We start from the raw sequence: 24,071 nt of genomic DNA on the forward strand, positions 1-24,071 counted from the left end.
AGTTGGCGTAATTACACTCGACTTGGTAACCCTGGGTTAATGCACGTGCACAGCAGGTACATACAGACATTCTCAATGGATCGCAGATTTCTGGAGTCACCATGGAAACGCGTGGAGAAAAAAAGAGAGCGCTATACTTCAGTGAGACGGAGTCTGAGATTTAAATGACGGCGTATGAAGATTATACGTCCATCAAAAAAGTAACACGGCTGCATCATCAGCAAAAGAAAGAGTTTCTGCTTTATTTGTGACCCATATATATATATATATATATAAAGCTGATTCTGATTCTAATAACACCGTGATTACATGTTGGATAAAAATGTGGATCATCTTTAGAAAGTTCCTAACATTTCCACAGAAAATAAGATATTTTTTTTATTTATTCAGAAAAAAAAAATCCTAAAAATAAAATTTAGTTTTGTGAGAAATAAAACTTTAAATCCACATTAGAAAAAAATCTGACATTTCTGTGTGTTTGTAAGGGATCAAATGTTTGTTTGTAAACGTGTATTTGTGTGTTTTTGTGTATGTTTGTGTGTATTTGTATGATTGTTCATATGTTTGTGTGTGTATTTGTGTGTTTTTGTGTATGCTTGTGCGTGTTTCGGGACTCAAACCCGCGCATGCGTCCAGTGTCTGTCCTCCACATTGTCGTCAGCAGAACCCCGTTCTACAGAGAACACAGTGATGCTCTGGATCCGGATCCTCCAAACCAGAAGGCCAGTCCGGCGTGGAGCGGCTCCGTGAAGGCGGCGCTGAAGGTGTGGAGGTGGACGAGCCCGTCCTCAGAGACTCTGAAGAAGGACACAGTCCCCGCCGGGTGGTCCACGTAAACCGCTACTCTGTTGGAGCCTGAGGAGGGCGGAGAGCGGAGAACCTGCTCCGGTTCTGGTGCAGGACGGAGTAACCGATGCCGGAGCAGCACAGACTCCAGGAGTGCTGGTTCCGTCCAAACAAACATTCCTGTCTGGTTCCTCTGCGGCTGATCCCCCTGTAGGTCACCGCCACGTGGACCACCTGCTGCCACTCCACCTCCCAGTAGGAGCGTCCGCTCAGAGGTGGAGCGCACAGCACCTGACAGAAGTGGAACCTCTCTGGATGGTCGGCGTACGGATGGCGCTCGCGGCTCGCCGTCACCGTCTTCAGGTCTGGGGTGAGTCTGAGCTGTTTGTGAGCCGTGTTGGAGTCCAGAGTCAGTCCACAGAAATCTGCAGGAGGAGACACGGTGATCTGCAGAACTTTGGCTTCTCTCAGACATGGTGTCACAAAGAACTCACACTTCCTGAGTCCAGGCTGTAGTCTCAGTTCTCCACCATGTTCCATCCTGGAGGAGAAAGGAGCTGCTTTTACCAAAAATATGGACTCTCATGTAACCTCTAGGAGAGCAGAACGTCTGAGGATCTCAGTCCTGAGGAGAAGTTAGTTGCTCCCCCCAGGGGGCGTGACAGGAAACCGTCCGCCTCCATCCAACTCAGTGACTGTATAGAGAACTGGACAGAGCGGCTGGGATCTCACTCCGGCTCCAGCAAAATGAAACCAATTCAGTCGCCATGGTGGAGCCAGACGACAGTGATTGGTCTGAGTCAGCGTTTCTATGGCAACTACAGTCGCCAATTAGGAGTGAGCTTGTTGGAAGTCCACACCCCTTCCACTGAAGGCAATTTGGGAGAATCTGTCAATCAAACATTTGAGGTGGGGGCCAGCGGGCACCGCGTGCTTTGATTGTGGCGTCTGATTGGTCCGTTTATAACTTAAACAAAGAGAAAATATCATAAAGAAGAAGGATTATTGCAGGAAGATGTTTAAAAAAGTATCAGAACGGTTTTTCCTGGAGAACGACGGAGGAACAGACGTTTCTCTACAGAAGTCTGTGCACTTCCTGTTTGGAACGCCAGGGGGCGGGGCCACTTTTTTTACACAGTCAATCATTCACGTCAGAAGTTTAGCTCCGCCCAGTCTTTATTGGAGATTTTAGTCCCTGAGAAGGAAGGAGACACGTAAACACAGAGACGGTCTGCGTCCCCTTCCATCCATCGTGTTTATGAACACGTATGATTCTACATGTATGTACATGTATGTACATGTATGTACATGTAAATGACGTTCAGCACAGGTGCTCACACCAACCACCCTCATGTCCTCCTTCATCCATGAACCTCCTCTTTCCTGTAGCTCCTCCCTCAGCCTCCTTTCACCTCCATCATCCCTGCATGGATCTCCAGAACATCCCTGATCGTCTGACGGATCCATCCTGGTCCCACAGAGACAGGAGGAAGAGCTGCTGCCTCCAGCTCTTCCTCCTGTCTCTGAAGCAGCAGCATGGCTGCTCTCACCACCGTCTGCCTGCCAAACCTTTGCCTTCCTTCTTCTGCCTCTGATCTGCTCTGAAGACGTAACTCCAGGCTGAAGTCATTGCTGACCTGAGACACTCTAGTCTTGAGAGAGGGTCCTGCAGTTCAGTCAACAGCAGCTTCATCCCAGCCTCTCCTGGATGGTTGTAGGTCAGGTCCAGCTCTCTCAGGTGGGACGGGTTGGACTTCACCGCAGTAGCAAGAAGAGCACAGCCTGTGTCCGTGATCATGCAGCCTGACAGCCTGCAGACACAAACACCAGCGTTTCTGCGTCGCCTCTGAAAAGCAGCAAATCAACGTCCTGCTTTAACACTAAAGGTTTGATTTGACAGCAAACTCCTGAAAGCTCCTTTCTTTGCAGAGGTGTCCTTACGGACGTGGATTCAGGGTTTTTGTGTCTCTGTGATGGACATCTGAATTCTAGTGGCAGCAGGAGAACATTATGGTCTGTCAGGTGTAGGTGGGTCTTTCAGTTCAGCAGGTCTAGAGGATCTTGTGTGGAAGGGTTCCAGCTGTGTTGGTGTTCTGAACCCAAGGTTCCCATCCTCCCAACAGAGACCTACAGAAACCCGAAGGCATTACCCTAAAGACTGCAGTCTGCAGAGAGGACTCGCCAGTCCACCAGACAACAGCTTCAGTCCAGAATCCTGCAGGTCGTTGTTCCCCAGGTCGAGGTGTCTGAGCTTTGAGGACTTGGACATCAGTGAGGAGATGATCAGACAGCATTTGTCTGTGAGGCCCGTTTGATTCAGCCTGAAAGAAAAGCAACAACAGAAATAAGAGGAAAATTATCTTAGATTCCTAAATATTACAAAGTGCTGAGAGCCCCCCCCCCGGCCTCGACTGATCCAGTACGGACATCATGGGTCTGATTCACATCTTTGGTTTGGCAAACATTTGTCATGGGATACTCTTCATGACACAACCCTCTGGATTTATGCGGGCTTGGGGCCGGTACAACCAGAACCTTGCTTGGGCCCCTGTGGCCACATTATTACATTTAGTGAAAAACGTGTAGCTGTCATCTGTTTGGAAAAAGGCAAATATCAGTTTTCATGTCATCCCTGGAATAAGACGACATGCGTAAATCACGTAGATCAAACACTTTGGGATGAACTTCCAGGTGAGTCTGACCAACCGGACTGTTTCCAGTCTGCAGTGCGGACTCTCCAGTCCAGCAGAGAGTAGATTCAGGCCCGAATCCTGGATGTTGTTGTTGCTCAGATCCAGATCCCTCAGAGAAGTTCTGGAGCTGAGAACTGAAGTCAGAGCTTCACAGGTTCTTTGGGACAGATTACAGCTGCTGAGCCTAAAAGAACAGAACACGCATGAACATGAAAGAACACAGATGAACAAGCATGAACATGAAAGAACACGCACGAACACGCATGAAGACGGAAAAAAAACAAACGAAAGAGAACGAACGATCAAGCATGAACACAAAAGAACACGCACGAACACGCATGAACACAGATGAACATGCATGAATACACATGAACACGGATGAACACATATAAACACGCATGAACACGAAGGAACACACACGAACACGAAAGAACACGAACAAACACGCATGAACACAAAAGAACACTCATGAACAGGAAAGAACACAGATGAACACGAAAGCCCCCCCACAATTTTAACTTCCTCTGTAGACACACACACTGCATGCTAGCAGCACACACACAGCAAATACACACCACTCACAGAGGGACTCCGGAGTGGGGGGCTTTGCGGCTTGGCAGCGGTGGATCCCCCCACACTGGTGACCTCCTATTTTACCTGCAGCACACACACAGCACTCCCACACCTCCATACATGGGTGGGGTCGGGGGGGGGCGGCCGGTCTTCACCCGCCTGGTCCTCTCAGGGCGGCCGGGCTTATGGGTGTCCTGTCGGCTGCGGGAGGGGTCGGGCATGCGGCGCTGGGGGTCGGCCGGCTGGGGGGGGGGTTGCTGCTTGGCGGCGGGGGTAGGGAGGGTAACCAGATGATTGTGAGTATGTGTGTGTGAGTGCATGGGTAGGACCGACCTGGGGGCTGGCTCGCTGGGACCCTCTGGGGCTTTCCCTCCCCATCACAGAGAGGGGAGGGCACTGAGAGGGTTGGGGAGGGGGGGTCAGATATTAAGGCGGGGGGGGTGGTAGTGCGTAGAGTTTTAGGGGGGTGGCTGTGGCTGTGGGTGCGTGGCGATCCCTGGGTTGCTAAGGTCGCGGGCCTGGGCTGGCTTGCGGGGACGGGGCGCCGGTCGGGTGGTGGCCGGCTCTTGGGTTCCGGGGGCCCTGGCTTCGTCCCTGGCCTTTGTCTCGGTGTCCGGCGCCCGGTGGCCCCCATGGCTGCCGCCTGGTACGGCTAAGCGCTCCTGTCTTGTGGCCTGGGGGCCGGACACTGGGTTCGCTTGTGCCTCTGGGCATTGGGGGGGCCCCTGTAGGGGGGCCCTCTCTGTGCCTGGCTGGTGGGGTGGGCGGTCCCCTCCTCCTCCCCTCCCGGGCTGCCTGGGTCCGGATGCTGGGGGGGCTTCTGGCCTGGGGGGCTCTCCTCCCCTCTCCTGGTCTGGCTGGTCTGGCTGGGTAGGATCTGGCTCCCTTTATGAACACACGGTTCACGTCGGCAGCATGCATGTATCTCCACCCCCACGTGCACGTGCACACTCCACACTGCTCCCTGTCTGCTTCATCCCTCCTCCTTACCTACAGTGTATTGATGGACAGCTTTTTTTTCTCGCTCATCTTAGTGTCAGATTTTCACCTTTGATGTAACATTCGTCTTTCCAGCAGATCTGGTATAATTGTTACAGCTTAAATTAATAACTTAGTCAAATCAGTGCTTGTATCCCCCACCTTTTCACCTTTTTTCCTTTTACTCTCTTCCACCCTCCCCTCACATTCTTCCCCTCTCCGTCCCCACACACACTAAATGTAACAAATAAATAAAAAATAATACGACAAAAAGGGGTTTATACAAATCTACACTCTAGTTTCTTGAAGCTATATAACCTCTTTTTGTGATAGTAAAACCTGTCCAACACAAAAAGCCTTCAGCTCTAATCTGTTTGCTCAGCTGTTGGACAGAACAAGTTAAAAAAAAAAAAAAAAAAAAAAAAAAAAAAAAAAAAAAAAGAACATGGATAAACACGCATGAACACACATGAAAATGAAAGAACACGCAAGAACACGCATGAACACAAAAGAACATGCATGAACATGAAAGAACACGCACGAACACGCATGAAGACGAAAAAAAAAACAAATGAAAGAGAACGAACGATCAAGCATGAACACAAAAGAACACGCATGAACACACATGAAAATGAAAGAACACGCACGAACACGCATGAAGACAAAAGAACATGCATGAACACAAAAGAACACGCACGAACACGCATGAACACGCATGAACACGAAAGAAAACGCACAAACACTCATGAACAGGAAAGAACACGCACGAACACGCATGAACACGAAAGAACACTCATGAACAGGAAAGAACACGCACGAACACGCATGAACACAAAAGAACACTCATGAACAGGAAAGAACACGCACGAACACGCATGAACACGAAAGAACACTCATGAACAGGAAAGAACACGCACGAACACGCATGAACACGAAAGAACACTCATGAACAGGAAAGAACACGCACGAACACGCATGAACACAAAAGAACACTCAAGAACAGGAAAGAACACGCACGAACACGCATGAACACGAAAGAAAACGCACGAACACGCATGAACACAAAAGAACACTCATGAACAGGAAAGAACACGCACGAACACGCATGAACACGAAAGAACACTCATGAACAGGAAAGAACACGCACGAACACGCATGAACACGAAAGAACACTCATGAACAGGAAAGAACACGCACGAACACGCATGAACACAAAAGAACACTCATGAACAGGAAAGAACACGCACGAACACGCATGAACACGAAAGAACACTCATGAACAGGAAAGAACACGCACGAACACGCATGAACACGAAAGAACACTCATGAACAGGAAAGAACACGCACGAACACGCATGAACACAAAAGAACACTCAAGAACAGGAAAGAACACGCACGAACACGCATGAACACGAAAGAAAACGCACGAACACGCATGAACACGAAGGAACACTCAAGAACAGGAAAGCACACGCACGAACACGCATGAAGACAAAAGAACATGCATGAACACGAAAGAACATGCACGACCACGCATGAACACAGATGAACACCAAAGAACACGCATGAACACGCATGAAGACAAAAGAACATGCATGAACACGAAAGAAAACTCATGAACAGGAAAGAACACGCATGAACACAGATGAACATGCATGAATACACCTGAACACAAATGAACACGGATGAACACACATGAACAGGAAAGAACACGCACGAACACGCATGAAGACAAAAGAACACGCATGAAGACGAAAGAACACTCATGAACAGGAAAGAACACGCACGAACACGCATGAACACGAAAGAACACGCACGAACACGCATGAACACAGATGAACATGCATGAATACACCTGAACACAAATGAACACGGATGAACACACATGAACAGGAAAGAACACGCACGAACACGCATGAAGACAAAAGAACACGCATGAAGACGAAAGAACACACACGAACACGCATGAACACGAAAGAACACACACGAACACACATGAACAAGAAAGAACACGCACGAACACGCATGAAGACAAAAGAACATGCATGAACACGAAAGAACATGCACGACCACGCATGAACACAGATGAACACAGATGAACACCAAAGAACACGCATGAACACGCATGAAGACAAAAGAACATGCATGAACACGAAAGAAAACTCATGAACAGGAAAGAACATGCATGAACACGAAAGAATACGTATTAACACGCATGAACACGAAAGAACACTCATGAACAGGAAAGAACACGCACGAACACGCATGAACACGAAAGAACACGCACGAACACGCATGAACACAGATGAACATGCATGAATACACCTGAACACAAATGAACACGGATGAACACACATGAACAGGAAAGAACACGCACGAACACGCATGAACACGAAAAAAACACTCATGAACAGAAAAGAACACGCACGAACACGCATGAAGACAAAAGAACACGCATGAAGACGAAAGAACACACACGAACACGCATGAACACGAAAGAACACGCAGGAACACGCATGAACACAAATGAACATGGATGAACACATATAAACACGCATGAACACGAAAGAACACGCACGAACACGCATGAAGACAAAAGAACATGCATGAACACGAAAGAACATGCACGAACACGCATGAACACAGATGAACATGCATGAATACACATGAACACAAATGAACACGCATGAACACGAAAGAACATGCATGTACACGAAGAACATGCAGGAATACGCTTTAACACAGATGAACACAAATGAACACGCATGAATGCAGATGAACATGGATGAACACCAAAGAACACGCATGAACACGCATGAAGACAAAAGAACATGCATGAACACGAAATAACACGCATGAATGCAGATGAACACAAAAGAACACGCATGAACGCAGATGAACACGGATGAACACCAAAGAACACGCATGAACACAAAAGAACACGCACAGACACGCATGAACACCAAAAAACACGCAGAAACGCAGATGTACAACAAAGAACAAGCATGAACACGAAAGAACACGCACAAACAGGCATGAACACAGATGAACACAAAAGAACACGCAGGAACGCAGATGAACACCAAAGAACACGCATGAACACGAAAGAACACTCATGAACAGGAAAGAACACGCACGAACACGCATGAACACGAAAGAACAAGCACTAAAACGCATGAACACGAAGGAACACTCATGAACAGGAAAGCATACGCACGAACACGCATGAAGATAAAAGAACATGCATGAACACGCATGAAGACAAAAGAACATGCATGAACACGAAAGAACATGCACGACCACGCATGAACACAGATGAACATGCATGAATACACCTGAACACAAATGAACACGGATGAACACACATGAACAGGAAAGAACACGCACGAACATGCATGAACACGAAAGAACACTCATGAACAGGAAAGAACACGCACGAACACGCATGAACATGAAAGAACACGCACGAACACGCATGAAGACAAAAGAACATGCATGAAGACGAAAGAACACACACGAACACGCATGAACACAGATGAACATGCATGAATACACATGAACACGGATGAACACATATAAACACGCATGAACACGAAGGAACACACACGAACACGAAAGAATACGCACGAACACTCATGAACACGAAAGAACACGAACAAACACGCATGAACACAAAAGAACACTCATGAACAGGAAAGAACACAGATGAACACGAAAGAACATGGATAAACACGCATGAACACACATGAAAATGAAAGAACACGCAAGAACACGCATGAAGACAAAAGAACATGCATGAACATGAAAGAACACGCACGAACACGCATGAAGACGAAAAAAAAAACAAATGAAAGAGAACGAACGATCAAGCATGAACACAAAAGAACACGCATGAACACACATGAAAATGAAAGAACACGCACGAACACGCATGAAGACAAAAGAACATGCATGAACACAAAAGAACACGCACGAACACGCATGAACACGAAAGAAAACGCACAAACACTCATGAACAGGAAAGAACACGCACGAACACGCATGAACACGAAAGAACACTCATGAACAGGAAAGAACACGCACGAACACGCATGAACACAAAAGAACACTCATGAACAGGAAAGAACACGCACGAACACGCATGAACACGAAAGAACACTCATGAACAGGAAAGAACACGCACGAACACGCATGAACACGAAAGAACACTCATGAACAGGAAAGAACACGCACGAACACGCATGAACACAAAAGAACACTCAAGAACAGGAAAGAACACGCACGAACACGCATGAACACGAAAGAAAACGCACGAACACGCATGAACACAAAAGAACACTCATGAACAGGAAAGAACACGCACGAACACGCATGAACACGAAAGAACACTCATGAACAGGAAAGAACACGCACGAACACGCATGAACACGAAAGAACACTCATGAACAGGAAAGAACACGCACGAACACGCATGAACACAAAAGAACACTCATGAACAGGAAAGAACACGCACGAACACGCATGAACACGAAAGAACACTCATGAACAGGAAAGAACACGCACGAACACGCATGAACACGAAAGAACACTCATGAACAGGAAAGAACACGCACGAACACGCATGAACACAAAAGAACACTCAAGAACAGGAAAGAACACGCACGAACACGCATGAACACGAAAGAAAACGCACGAACACGCATGAACACGAAGGAACACTCAAGAACAGGAAAGCACACGCACGAACACGCATGAAGACAAAAGAACATGCATGAACACGAAAGAACATGCACGACCACGCATGAACACAGATGAACACCAAAGAACACGCATGAACACGCATGAAGACAAAAGAACATGCATGAACACGAAAGAAAACTCATGAACAGGAAAGAACACGCATGAACACAGATGAACATGCATGAATACACCTGAACACAAATGAACACGGATGAACACACCTGAAAAGGAAAGAACACGCACGAACACGCATGAAGACAAAAGAACACGCATGAAGACGAAAGAACACTCATGAACAGGAAAGAACACGCACGAACACGCATGAACACGAAAGAACACGCACGAACACGCATGAACACAGATGAACATGCATGAATACACCTGAACACAAATGAACACGGATGAACACACATGAACAGGAAAGAACACGCACGAACACGCATGAAGACAAAAGAACACGCATGAAGACGAAAGAACACACACGAACACGCATGAACACGAAAGAACACACACGAACACACATGAACAAGAAAGAACACGCACGAACACGCATGAAGACAAAAGAACATGCATGAACACGAAAGAACATGCACGACCACGCATGAACACAGATGAACACAGATGAACACCAAAGAACACGCATGAACACGCATGAAGACAAAAGAACATGCATGAACACGAAAGAAAACTCATGAACAGGAAAGAACATGCATGAACACGAAAGAATACGTATTAACACGCATGAACACGAAAGAACACTCATGAACAGGAAAGAACACGCACGAACACGCATGAACACGAAAGAACACGCACGAACACGCATGAACACAGATGAACATGCATGAATACACCTGAACACAAATGAACACGGATGAACACACATGAACAGGAAAGAACACGCACGAACACGCATGAACACGAAAAAAACACTCATGAACAGAAAAGAACACGCACGAACACGCATGAAGACAAAAGAACACGCATGAAGACGAAAGAACACACACGAACACGCATGAACACGAAAGAACACGCAGGAACACGCATGAACACAAATGAACATGGATGAACACATATAAACACGCATGAACACGAAAGAACACGCACGAACACGCATGAAGACAAAAGAACATGCATGAACACGAAAGAACATGCACGAACACGCATGAACACAGATGAACATGCATGAATACACATGAACACAAATGAACACGCATGAACACGAAAGAACATGCATGTACACGAAGAACATGCAGGAATACGCTTTAACACAGATGAACACAAATGAACACGCATGAATGCAGATGAACATGGATGAACACCAAAGAACACGCATGAACACGCATGAAGACAAAAGAACATGCATGAACACGAAATAACACGCATGAATGCAGATGAACACAAAAGAACACGCATGAACGCAGATGAACACGGATGAACACCAAAGAACACGCATGAACACAAAAGAACACGCACAGACACGCATGAACACCAAAAAACACGCAGAAACGCAGATGTACAACAAAGAACAAGCATGAACACGAAAGAACACGCACAAACAGGCATGAACACAGATGAACACAAAAGAACACGCAGGAACGCAGATGAACACCAAAGAACACGCATGAACACGAAAGAACACTCATGAACAGGAAAGAACACGCACGAACACGCATGAACACGAAAGAACAAGCACTAAAACGCATGAACACGAAGGAACACTCATGAACAGGAAAGCATACGCACGAACACGCATGAAGATAAAAGAACATGCATGAACACGCATGAAGACAAAAGAACATGCATGAACACGAAAGAACATGCACGACCACGCATGAACACAGATGAACATGCATGAATACACCTGAACACAAATGAACACGGATGAACACACATGAACAGGAAAGAACACGCACGAACATGCATGAACACGAAAGAACACTCATGAACAGGAAAGAACACGCACGAACACGCATGAACATGAAAGAACACGCACGAACACGCATGAAGACAAAAGAACATGCATGAAGACGAAAGAACACACACGAACACGCATGAACACGAAAGAACACGCATGAACACAAATTAACACAGATGAACACCAAAGAACACGAATGAACACGCATGAAGACAAAAGAACATGCATGAACACGAAAGAACACTCATGAACAGGAAAGAACACGCACGAACACGCATAAACACAGATGAACATGCATGAATACACCTGAACACAAATGAACACGGATGAACACACATGAACAGGAAAGAACACGCACGAACATGCATGAACACGAAAGAACACTCATGAACAGGAAAGAACACGCACGAACACGCATGAACATGAAAGAACACGCACGAACACGCATGAAGACAAAAGAACATGCATGAAGACGAAAGAACACACACGAACACGCATGAACACGAAAGAACACGCATGAACACAAATTAACACGGATGAACACATATAAATACGCATGAACACGAAAGAACACGCACGAACACGCATGAAGACAAAAGAACATGCATGAACACGCACAAACACGCATGAACAAAGATGAACATGCATGGATACACATGAACACGGATGAACACATATGAACACTAATGAACAGGAAAGAACACTCATGAACAGGAAATAACATGCACGAACACGCATGAACACGAAAGAACATGCAGAACACGCATGAACACAGATGAACATGCATGAATACACCTGAACACAAATGAACACGGATGAACACACATGAACACGAAAGAAGACTCATGAACAGGAAAGAACACGCAGAACACGCATGAACAGGAAAGAACACGCACGAACACGCATGAACACGAAAGAACACGGACGAACACGCATGAACACGAAGGAACACTCATGAACAGGAAAACATACGCACGAACACGCATGAAGACAAAAGAACATGCATGAAAATGAAAGAACACACACGAACACGCATGAACACGAAAGAACACGCACGAACACGCATGAAGACAAAAGAACATGCATGAACACGAAAGAGCATGCACGACCACGCATGAACACAGATGAACACCAGAGAACACGCATGAACACGCATGAAGACAAAAGAACATGCATAAACACGCATGAAGACAAAAGAACATGCATGAACACGCATGAAGACAAAAGAACACTCATGAACAGGAAAGAACACGCACGAACCCGCATGAACATGAAAGAATACGCACGAACACGCATGAACACGCATGAACACGAAAGAACACTCATGAACAGGAAAGAAGACGCACGAACACGCATGAACACGAAAGAACACGCACGAACACGCATGAACACAGATGAACATGCATGACTACACCTGAACACAAATGAACACGGATGAACACACATGAATAGGAAACAACACGCACGAACACGCATGAACACGAAAACATACGCACGAACACGCATGAAGACAAAAGAACATGCATGAAGATGAAAGAACACACACGAACACGCATGAACACGAAAGAACACGCACGAACACGCATGAAGACAAAAGAACATGCATGAACACGAAAGAACATGCACGACCACGCATGAACACAGATGAACACCAGAGAACACGCATGAACACGCATGAAGACAAAAGAACATGCATGAACACGCACAAACACGCATGAACAAAGATGAACATGCATGGATACACATGAACACGGATGAAAACATATGAACACTAATGAACAGGAAAGAACACTCATGAACAGGAAATAACATGCACGAACACGCATGAACACGAAAGAACATGCAGAACACGCATGAACACAGATGAACATGCAAGAATACACCTGAACACAAATGAACACGGATGAACACACATGAACACGAAAGAAGACTCATGAACAGGAAAGAACACACAGAACACGCATGAACAGGAAAGAACACACACGAACACGCATGAACAAGTAAGAACACGCACGAACACGCATGAAGACAAAAGAACATGCATGAACACGAAAGAACATGCACGACCACGCATGAACACAGATGAACACCAAAGAACACGAATGAACACGCATGAAGACAAAAGAACATGCATGAACACGAAAGAACACTCATGAACAGGAAAGAACACGCACGAACACGCATAAACACAGATGAACATGCACGAATACACCTGAACACAAATGAACACGGATGAACACACATGAACAGGAAAGAACACGCACGAACATGCATGAACACGAAAGAACACTCATGAACAGGAAAGAACACGCACGAACACGCATGAACATGAAAGAACACGCACGAACACGCATGAAGACAAAAGAACATGCATGAAGACGAAAGAACACACACGAACACGCATGAACACGAAAGAACACGCATGAACACAAATTAACACGGATGAACACATATAAATACGCATGAACACGAAAGAACACGCACGAACACGCATGAAGACAAAAAAACATGCATGAACACGCACAAACACGCATGAACAAAGATGAACATGCATGGATACACATGAACACGGATGAACACATATGAACACTAATGAACAGGAAAGAACACTCATGAACAGGAAATAACATGCACGAACACGCATGAACACGAAAGAACATGCAGAACACGCATGAACACAGATGAACATGCATGAATACACCTGAACACAAATGAACACGGATGAACACACATGAACACGAAAGAAGACTCATGAACAGGAAAGAACACGCAGAACACGCATGAACAGGAAAGAACACGCACGAACACGCATGAACACGAAAGAACACGGACGAACACGCATGAACACGAAGGAACACTCATGAACAGGAAAACATACGCACGAACACGCATGAAGACAAAAGAACATGCATGAAGATGAAAGAACACACACGAACACGCATGAACACGAAAGAACACGCACGAACACGCATGAAGACAAAAGAACATGCATGAAGACGAAAGAACATGCACGACCACGCATGAACACAGATGAACACCAGAGAACACGCATGAACACGCATGAAGACAAAAGAACATGCATAAACACGCATGAAGACAAAAGAACACTCATGAACAGGAAAGAACACGCACGAACCCGCATGAACATGAAAGAATACGCACGAACACGCATGAACACGCATGAACACGAAAGAACACTCATGAACAGGAAAGAACACGCACGAACACGCATGAACACGAAAGAATACGCACGAACACGCATGAACACGCATGAACACGAAAGAACACTCATGAACAGGAAAGAACACGCACGAACCCGCACGAACACGCATGAACACAGATGAACATGCATGACTACACCTGAACACGGATGAACACACATGAACAGGAAAGAACACGCAGGAACACGCATGAACACGAAAAAACACTCATGAACAGGAAAAAACACGCATGAACATGCATGAACATGAAAAAACACGCACAAACACGCATGAAGACAAAAGAACATGCATGAAGACAAAAGAACACACACGAACACGCATGAAGACAAAAGAACATGCATGAACACGAAAGAACATGCACGACCACGCATGAACACACATGAACACCAGAGAACACGCATGAACACGCATGAAGACAAAAGAACATGCATGAACACGAAAGAACACTCATGAACAGGAAAGAACACGCACGAACCCGCATGAACATGAAAGAATACGCACAAACACGCATGAACACTCATGAACAGGAAAAAACACGCACGAACACGCATGAACACGAAAGAACACGCACGAACACGCATGAAGACAAAAGAACATGCATGAACACGCACAAACACGCATGAACAAAGATGAACATGCATGGATACACATGAACACGGATGAAAACATATGAACACTAATGAACAGGAAAGAACACTCATGAACAGGAAATAACATGCACGAACACGCATGAACACGAAAGAACATGCAGAACACGCATGAACACAGATGAACATGCATGAATACACCTGAACACAAATGAACACGGATGAACACACATGAACACGAAAGAACACTCATGAACAGGAAAGAACACGCAGAACACGCATGAACAGGAAAGAACACGCACGAACACGCATGAAAACGAAAGAACACGCACGAACACGCATGAAGACAAAAGAACATGCATGAAGATGAAAGAACACACACGAACAAGCATGAACACGAAAGAACACGCACGAACACGCATGAAGACAAAAGAACATGCATGAACACGAAAGAACATGCAGGACCACGCATGAAGACAAAAGAACACTCATGAACAGGAAAGAAGACGCACGAACCCGCATGAACATGAAAGAATACGCACGAACACGCATGAACACGCATGAACATGAAAGAACATTCATGAACAGGAAAGAAGACGCACGAACACGCATGAACACGAAAGAACACTTACGAACACGCATGAACACAGATGAACATGCATGAATACACCTGAACACAAATGAACACGGATGAACACGAAAGAACATGCATGTACACGAAGAACATGCAGGAATACGCATGAACACAGATGAACACAAATGAACACGCATGAATGCTGATGAACATGGATGAACAGCAAAGAACACGCATGAACACGCATGAAGACAAAAGAACATGCATGAACACGAAAGAACACGCATGAATGCAGATGAACACAAAAGAACACGCATGAACGCAGATGAACACGGATGAACACCAAAGAACACGCATGAACACAAAAGAACACGCATGAACGCAGATGAACACGCATGAACACGAAAGAACACTCATGAACAGGAAAGAACACGCACGAACACGCATGAAGACAAAAGAATATGCATGAAGACGAAAGAACACACACGAACACGCATGAACACGAAAGAACACGCAGGAACACGCATGAAGACAAATGAACATGGATGAACACATATAAACACGCATGAACACGAAAGAACACGCACGAACACGCATGAAGACAAAAGAACATGCATGAACACGAAAGAACATGCACGAACACGCATGAACACAGATGAACATGCATGAATACACATGAACACAAATGAACACGCATGAACACGAAAGAACATGCATGTACACGAAGAACATGCAGGAATACGCATGAACACAGATGAACACAAATGAACACGCATGAATGCTGATGAACATGGATGAACACCAAAGAACACGCATGAACACGCATGAAGACAAAAGAACATGCATGAACACGAAAGAACACGCATGAATGCAGATGAACACAAAAGAACACGCATGAACGCAGATGAACACGGATGAACACCAAAGAACACGCATGAACACAAAAGAACACGCACAGACACGCATGAACACGCACAAACACGCATGAACACAGATGAACACAAAAGAACACGCAGGAACGCAGATGAACACCAAAGAACACGCATGAACACGAAAGAACACACACAAACACGCATGAACACAGATGAACACAAAAGAACACGCAGGAACGCAGATGAACACCAAAGAACACGCATGAACACGAAAGAACACGCACGAACACGCATGAATGCAGATGAACACAAAAGAACACGCAGGAACGCAGATGAACACCAAAGAACACGCATGAACACGAAAGAACACGCACGAACACGCATGAATGCAGATGAACACAAAAGAACACGCAGGAACGCAGATGAACACCAAAGAACACGCATGAACACCAAAGAACACGCACGAACACGCATGAACACAGATGAACACAAAAGAACCCGCATGAACGCAGATGAACATGGATGAACACCAAAGAACACGCATGAAGACAAAAGAACATGCATGAACACGAAAGAACACGCATGAATGCAGATGAACATGCATGAACATGAGAGAACAAGAAAGAAAACACATGAACACGCATAAATACAGATGAACACGAAAGAACACGCATTAACACGCATGAACATGAGAGAACATGGATGAACAAGCATGAACATGCATGAACACGGATGAACATGGCTGAAAACTGATGAACATGGATAAACAAGTCAAGCAGAAAAGCTTTGAGACCCGTTTTTAGTGTCTCTGGTCAGACCAGAACTCGCAACCTCCCAGTGAGAGCAGACGCTCCACCATGAGGCCACTGAGTTGGTAGCAGCATCACTAAGTGCTGCAGCTTCAGGAGCACCTACACAGCTTTGCTGGAGGCTTTGACCACCGGCAGCAGCCTCAGAAGAGCCTCCTCTGAAGCCGAGTACTTCTTCAGGTCAAACTCTTTCAGGTCTTCTTCTGAAGACAGTAGGATGAAGACCAGAGCGGACCACTGAGCAGAGGACAGCTGGTCTGTGGACAGAGCTCCGGAGCTCAGGAACTGCTGGATCTCCTCCACCAGAGAGCTGTCATTCAGTTCATTCAGACAGTGGAACAGGTTGATGCTCCTCTCTGCAGACAGGTTCTCGCTGATCTTCTTCTTGATGTAGCGGACTGTCTCCTGATCCGTCCCCACGTTGCTGGTGGTCCGCATGAGAAGGGTCTTCAGTCTGTCTTGGTTGGTCTGCAGGGACAGCCCCAGGAGGAAGCGCAGGAACAAGTCCAGGTGTCCGTTCGGGCTCTCCACAGCCTTGTTGATGAAGATCTTATGCAGCTTCACGCAGGGTTTTTGGCTGAGGAGCAGCTGGATGTTGGTCAGAGTCAGCTGACCAGCAGACAGGCTTCTGCTTCTGTTGGTGATGGACATCCTCACGTACACGGCAGCCAGGAACTCCTGAACGCTCAGATGGACGAAGCTGAACATCTTATTCCTCTCTTTCCTTCCACTCTCTTCTCTGAAGATCTCTGTGAAGACTCCAGAACAAACTGAGGCCTCACGGAAGTCGCTGCCGCCATCTCTCAGATCTTTTTCGTAGAAGATCAGGTTGCCCTTCTCCAGCTGCTGGAAGGCCAGCTTAGCCAGAGACTTGATGTACTGCAGGCTCTTCTCTGGGCCGTACTTCTCTGCTGCCCGGTCAATCTGAAACATCAGGAACTCCGTGTACATCTCAGTCAGGGTCTTTGGCAGGTTTTGGTCCTTTACGTCCTTCAGCAGATCCTCCAGAACTGTGGCGGTGATCCAGCAGAAGACCGGGATGTGGCACATGATGTGGAGGCTTCGAGACTTCCTGATGTGGGCCATGACCCTGTTGGCCTGCTCCTCCTCTCTGAACCTCTTCCTGAGGAACTCATCCTTCTGAGGGTCGGAGAACCCTCTGATCTCCGTGGTGCAGCAGACGAGCCGTGGAGGGATCAGACCGGCCGCCGCCGGCCGGGTCGTTATCCAGATGCGAGCAGAGCGCAGAAGTTTTCCACCGATGAGCGTTCTCAGCAGGACGTCTGTCGTGGTGGACTTTCTTACGTCCACAGAGCGAATGCTGTCGCAGTGAAGGTCCAGGTGGAGGCGGCTCTCATCCAGTCCGTCAAACACAAAGAGGATTCTGAAGCGGCTCTTGTCATAGTTGCTGTTTCCTGATGACTGCAGGGCAGCAAAGATGCTGTTCAGGGCGTCTGCTGGGATGTCTGCGCTCTCCGGGATGCATTCGTGGACCAGCTCTGCCAGGCTGAAGGTCTGTCCCTTCAGAGGGTTCAGCTGGCGGAAGGAGAACGGGAACAGAAGATGCACGTCTTGGTTGGATCTCTGTTCGGCCCAGTCCAACACAAACTTCTGCACCAGGAAGGACTTTCCGATCCCTGCGATGCCGTTGGTCAGCACAGTTCTTATGGGTCTGGAATCCCCTGAGGGGTGCTGGAACATCTCTCCAGGTCTCACTTGTTTCTCTGTTTGCGTCGTCTTCGGCGCGTCCTCGATGTGGCGGACCTCATGCTGAGCGATGATGTGAACGTGGCGTCCGGCGGTCACGTACAGCTCCGTGTAAATGTCGACCAGGCGCCGCTTGTCCTCTGCCCAGCCTTCCTGCACACACATGAACGTGTCCTGGAGGTTGGACTGAAGCATCTTCTGGTAAAATGTGATGGGGCGTGGCTCTGGAGCTGGAACCATCAACCCTGTGTGGACAGGAAGTGTGACACGTCTCCATCAGCAGCAAACACACAAGAGAGGAAATCCTTTGAGGGAGCAGTCATCCAAAAGACTTAGGCCCAACCCCTCCCCTACCCCTCTGGCTCCTCCCTATCGCTGTAGGGCATTCGGAGCTGTAGTGGTGTCCAAACTTGTTTTTTTAAGGGGGAGCCGTAGTGACTTAGAGCTGGCTAACCCTCCACCGCTAGGATGATTTGTGCTGCGCCACGTGGCGGAGGACAGACGCATTTCTTCACGTGGGTGTGCTCTGAAGCACAGAAGTTTACTTTTAAAAGTAAGTAATGACTTATGAGAAACTGGAGCTCAGCACCCCGTGGGACAGTGGTAAACTGGTTTTGGGGACTTGGAACATCCCCTCTCTGGGAGCAAAATGGGTTGAGCTTGTGTCCATGCAGAGCCTGGGCTCTAGGCTCAATCCCTCGAGAGTGGTTGGACACTCTACCATTCTAGAGCTGCTCACGGTGGGAGACTGCGGGCTGGTGAACCACCACGTTGGGACTTCTCTCTGTAGATCAGAGGGCTGTGGCCGTGGACGTTGGGGTGGGGGATCGGTCTCTGACTGCTGTCTCAGCCAACAGGCCCAACAGTAGTTTGCAGTACCGGCCTTCTTGGGGTGTCTGGGATGGGTGCAGGACAGCGCCCTCATGGGGGGCTTCACTGTCCTCCAGGGGAACCTCAAGCCCCACGTGGAAAGCAACGGCGTCAGTCAGAAGGGATGCTCTCCTGATCAGAACCTTTGAGCCAAACTCACTTTCATCTAAACTTCTCTGTTCTCAGAGGTTTCCATGGTTGTGTTTCCACATCAGCATGAAATACATCACAACTTTCACACACAGACACACTTTTCCACACACTACACTGAATTTGACTGGTTTATCACGGTTCATAAGGTCATGCTAGTCCTGTGATGAATATGCTGATGTCGTGACATACCAGAGACTCCAGCGGCAGAAGATCCGTCCTTCTCTGGCAGCTCGCCGGCATGTGTGACACCTGCAGGCAGACAGTCGCTTCCCATCATCCTTCAGTCATGCAGGACCACCGGGTGTTTGTCTGTAGCTACGAACACGCCACGGACTGAACGCCTTCAGCCCACGGCGTGTCAAACTAGACGAGGGGGGAGGGGCTCTTCTTCTTTTCTACTGGTTCCTAGCTCTAGTCCGCCCCCTACAGTTGGAATAGTCTTGAAAGGTCTCAGCCGGGTTACTCTGGTGCTTTTTCTCTCACAGCTCGATTCCGATAATGAAAGACTGCTGTAGAATTCCAGCCGGACACAAACCGTAATTATTCGTGTGTCCTTTAAGGCCCGTTCACACCGGGCCAAATTTTGCGCGCGATATTCGCCGACGTTTAACGCCTCGTGACTAAACAAAGGGCACCAATGTGAGTGTAAACACTGACGCGAAAAAACGCCACGCGTCAAAGCGTCAAAAAAAACGCCTCGGGTTCGTTTTTTTGGTTTGACGCGCCGCGTCAAAAACTATTCGACCAATGAGAATGGCGATTTTGCACACGTGTCTGGAGCTTCTGAAGTTACAGTAAAACACAACTTGGGGGCGCTCAAACACAAAACTGTCTTTCTGAGGACACATACCAGCGAAGAAGATAAACGCCAAGTAGCGTCTACACTGCCGCGGAGAAATAATGACGGACATTCTAAAATATCCCCGAAAACGCTCATGATACATTTTCAGCTCTTGTACCAGTCGATAAAACTCCCCATGTTCTTCTCTTCTCGTAACCATGGGATGTCCCCAAAATCAACGTCTTTTCCGGCGTCTTTCATCATCAACAGAACAATAATTTCTTCATCGCTGGAACTGGAGCTACTGGTGCTGGAAATATTCATGTTTTCTTTGTATGAATCTGACAAGCGCGTAAATACTTGCTCTCTTCTTCTGAGTGAAAAGCGACGTTCCACGCACACAGACCCCTTAGGCCTGAGCGCGTTGGCGAGGGCGGTGTGAACGTAGCTCAAGACTGACCTTCTGAGTTGCTCACAGACAAACTCTGTAGCAGGTCATTCCTGCTGATCTTCTCCAGAACCTTCATGGTCACCTCCACCGCTGCAGGAAGTCCGTAGGTGTGCACCATCACGTCCACGGCCTCCCATCGGCCTGCTGTCTGCAGGTGGACCTTCTTGATGGCTGGGAGGCCTTGAAGGCTGTGGGGCTGCTGCAGGAACCATTTGAACTTGAGGAAATCCTCCTCTGTCAGGTCCTCCAGTGTGTTCAAGAGCAGCTCTGGTCCCATTCCGGTCGCCTGAGAAGACCAGAGATCATCATCTAACCAACGTTTCACCAGATCTTTCTTTCCGTTGCTCTGCTGAACGCCATCTCGGGTTGGAGTTTGGCCATGTTCTGGACCTCCTCATGGGGGGCCGTTACTATCAGTGCACCGCTGACTCTGTAGGTCTGACAGACAACGCAGCCAGGGGGGTGCCCCCAGGGGGGGTCCTGGGCAGGTGGTGCCCTGATCTGTCTTGGCTCTTCAGCTGCTTCTCCGTCAGCCCGGAGAGGACCACGGCAGAGGATTACGAAGGGGGTGGGTCACCAGGGTTTTACCTCCACTCATGTTTTCAGCAGCAGGACACCTGGTCACACCCCTCACACCCCCTGTCCGAATAAATGAGTCCTGAACTCAAAAGGAGCACATAAAAATCTGCAGAAACATCTCCAGGAGAAACTCCCGTTCCTGGGTTTAATACTGGAAAGAAGCAGACAGAACATCTGACAACCAACCAAACAACCTGAGGCAGCAGACGCCCACAAACTGAAGAGGAGGGATACGAGGAGGCACCAGAACCTGTCCGGACTGAGGAGGAGAACTGGATCTGACGGTGCACCGGACCTCTGGAGTCCAACCTGAGGGGTCAGGAGGACTGTGTGTCCACCGAGTTCTCCAGAACCACCAGAAGGCAGACATCATGGTCTCACGTGAGCAGAACTCGTTCTGGACCCTCATCAGAACCGACTGTGCTCCGGTATGTTCTAGATTACAGTTCCTCAAATCCACGGTTCTTTGGTAAAAACAATGCAGACGGAACAAACCAAAACTCTGAGGTATTCTTGGTAGAATCCACAGGAAGACCTCCCCCTGCTACCTGATCAGAAGCTCACAGGGAATCAAACCAACAGCTCTGCTCTGGGGCAGAACCTGATTGGGACTCACAGAATGAGCTGAGGTCTCCTCCCCGCTGCTGGACAGCTAAACCTTCCTTCACAAGAGATTCTGGACGGACTTCAGGGGCCCAGCAGAACCAGAAGGTGTTGGCAACAGGAACCACACAGACTTCCTCATGCAGCAGTTTTCATTTATGAAACTCCAGCAGGAAGTGACCTCACACTCTCATTTCCTGTCAGCCAAAAACACACCACAGGTCCGGCAGAACCACAACGGTTCTTCCAGGAGTTCTGATGGATTTAAGCTATTGTCCACCAACAAAGCTGAAAAAAAGAAGCCGCCATGGAGCCAGGCGCCACCAGGAAGCAGTCAGAGTCCTTCTGAGACACGTTTCTATAGCAATTTGTTTATGTGTGTGGACGCCCTCAGGCCTAAGGGGTTATTGTGAGTGGACGCGCACAGGCCTAAGGGGTTATTGTGAGTGGACGCGCACAGGCCTAAGGGGTTATTGTGAGTGGACGCGCACAGGCCTAAGGGGTTATTGTGAGTGGACGCGCTCAGGACTAAGGGGTTATTGTGAGTGGACGCCCTCAGGCCTAAGGGGTTATTGTGAGTGGACGCGCTCAGGACTAAGGGGTTATTGTGAGTGGACGCGCTCAGGACTAAGGGGTTATTGTGAGTGGACGCGCTCAGGACTAAGGGGTTATTGTGTGTGGACGCCCTCAGGCCTAAGGGGTTATTGTGAGTGGACGCGCACAGGCCTAAGGGGTTATTGTGAGTGGACGCGCTCAGGACTAAGGGGTTATTGTGTGTGGACGCCCTCAGGCCTAAGGGGTTATTGTGAGTGGACGTGCTCAGGACTAAGGGGTTATTGTGAGTGGACGCGCTCAGGACTAAGGGGTTATTGTGAGTGGACGCCCTCAGGCCTAAGGGGTTATTGTGAGTGGACGCGCTCAGGACTAAGGGGTTATTGTGAGTGGACGCGCTCAGGACTAAGGGGTTATTGTGAGTGGACGCGCTCAGGACTAAGGGGTTATTGTGTGTGGACGCCCTCAGGCCTAAGGGGTTATTGTGAGTGGACGCGCACAGGCCTAAGGGGTTATTGTGAGTGGACGCGCTCAGGACTAAGGGGTTATTGTGTGTGGACGCCCTCAGGCCTAAGGGGTTATTGTGAGTGGACGTGCTCAGGACTAAGGGGTTATTGTGAGTGGACG

The 24,071-nt window shown here is 47.7% G+C and overlaps 1 pseudogene; it reads right to left on the bottom strand.

Annotated features, from left to right (window-relative positions):
• Nucleotides 1-508: 508 nt before the first annotated feature.
• Nucleotides 509-23,335, bottom strand: LOC101163227 (annotated as a pseudogene).
• Between the last annotated feature and the right edge of the window lie 736 nt (nt 23,336-24,071).

Source organism: Oryzias latipes, chromosome 1 (genome assembly GCF_002234675.1).
Source record: "Oryzias latipes chromosome 1, ASM223467v1".
NCBI lineage: Eukaryota > Metazoa > Chordata > Actinopteri > Beloniformes > Adrianichthyidae > Oryzias > Oryzias latipes.